Consider the following 2,080-nt stretch of genomic DNA (forward strand, 5'->3'; position numbering starts at 1 on the left):
GGAACCTGATTGGGAATTGACTCTGATACAGCACGTGTCACTTAGTGATTTAACATGTGGATATTATACATCAGATCAGGACATATTAAGAAAGGGGATTCAGGTGTTAAACTGAAGGAAGAGGGTTCTAGACAGATAATGTGGATTTTCAAAAAATCCTTTTTCTTCATTATATCTTCATGGAAATAAACTCTTTTGCAGAATTCCATGACAAGTATACTCCTTATTCCTCCAATGCAACATATCTGCTTTATATAACTCTCTATATAATTTGCATAGTTCTCCTGACCCTTCTCACTTCACTTGACTTTGTTCCTAAATTTGTGTTACAAAACTATTGTGCCTGCATTGGTGAAGGTTTGATGAAGAACTGGTTTTATTGCTCCTCTAATAAGATTTTGATAACTCAAAGACAATAATTATAGAACTAGACAAAGAAATGATTAATTTTTTTTTACTTTCTTGAGACCAACAGTCTTGAATGATTGCAAATGATGCAGCAACAGGCCCAAAAAGATGGGTTTTTTTAATCAGCCCTGCCCCCTGCTCCCCACACAACCTTAGAATTCATGTTCCTGCTACCCCGTAATGGGCTGTTTCAAGTATTGATGAATGAGAATTTGTCCAAGAAAAATGCTTTATAATTCCTTTCTGTATGAAGCTACATGGGCATGAGATTAAGAGATGAGAAATGGTTGGAGACTCCTCCAATGGCTGCAATCCCATTGTCTGACAGTCATACAGACTTTCTATTTCTTTCTAGGACACCATGACTCAAGGATTTTCTTCAAGACAAAAAGACCATGCTTCCTAGTAACATGTGCTTTGGACTTGTCCTCCTCTTCCAGACTGGAGTTGGAGTGTTGGCAAATTTGTTCCTTCTGAGTCTTTATTTTTCCACTTCCTTCACTAGCCATATTGGGAAGCCAGTAAACTTGATTATCACTCATCTGACCTTTGCCAACATCATTATGCTTCTTAGCAAAGGAGGACCAGAGACAGCCATAGCTTTGGGGGGGCAGAATTTCCTGAATGATGTTGGGTGTAAACTTGTCTTTTACCTTCACAAAATATCCCAGGCATTTTCAATCTGCTTCACCTGCTACCTGCGTAACTTCCAGGCCATCATCATCAGTCCCCCTGGCTCTAGGTGGGCAAAATTCAAAGCCAGGGCCTCAGAGCATATCATCTCCTTCTGTGTCTTCCTCTGCATCTTCAGTCTACTGATGGAAATACCTGTAATACTGGGCTTAACTGGCCCAAGGAGCTTAAACAATAGTACGTATGAGTACAATTTTTTGCATTGTTCTATTCTAAGGTATATAGAGGCTTACTGGATTTTGGTCACTCTCAGAAATGTTCTCTGTGTGGGGCTCATCCTTTGGGCTGGTGGCAACATGGTGTCTCTGCTACACAGGCACCACCAACTAGTGCAGACCATTCATAGAATATCACAAACCTCTCAACTAGAGCCTCCCCTGAGATCAAAGCCACCCAGACTATTTTGCAGCTGGTGAGCGCCTTTGTCTTCTTTAATTACTCTCCTCTATCTTTGTGATTTGTTCCAGCTATTTTTATCAACCCCATTTCTGGATATTGCACACTTCTGCTTTTCTCAATCTGTCTCCCAACTCTCAGCCCCTCTGTATTGTTACCCCCAGGAACAAGGATCTGCCTTATTTTCTTGTACAAGGTAAAACATTAATCTTCATTCCAATCCATAACCCTACAGCTGCCAAAGTGATTTTCCTAAAGAACAGTTGTGACCCCTGACCTAATTCTTCAGGTGTGCCACACACTCCTGAACCCCAAAGCAGTCTGATACACAGAACAAGGGGTTGAGAGAGCTAGGTAGGAGGTGGTTAGCCTCCACCATACCTTAGAGGCCAAATCTCTGCCTCCTGGGACCTCTGCCCAGAAGGCAGAATTAATAGCACCCACCAGAGCCCTAGAGCTAGGAGAAAATAAGAGTAAAAGTTTTTTTAAGAAGGTAGAAGAAGTAAACCATTTATTCAGACACCAGAGAACCATATCCCGTAACAAAATGCTCAGCTCCCACAGCCAGTCAGTCCCTTCATCA

At 41.5% G+C, this 2,080-nt stretch overlaps 1 pseudogene; it reads left to right on the forward strand.

The window, feature by feature from the left end:
• The first annotated feature begins 803 nt into the window (after nt 1–803).
• LOC118831526 lies at nt 804–1,705 on the forward strand (annotated as a pseudogene).
• Nucleotides 1,706–2,080: the final 375 nt, after the last annotated feature.

Source organism: Trichosurus vulpecula, chromosome 1 (assembly GCF_011100635.1).
Source record: "Trichosurus vulpecula isolate mTriVul1 chromosome 1, mTriVul1.pri, whole genome shotgun sequence".
In the NCBI taxonomy this organism is placed as follows: Eukaryota; Metazoa; Chordata; class Mammalia; order Diprotodontia; family Phalangeridae; genus Trichosurus; species Trichosurus vulpecula.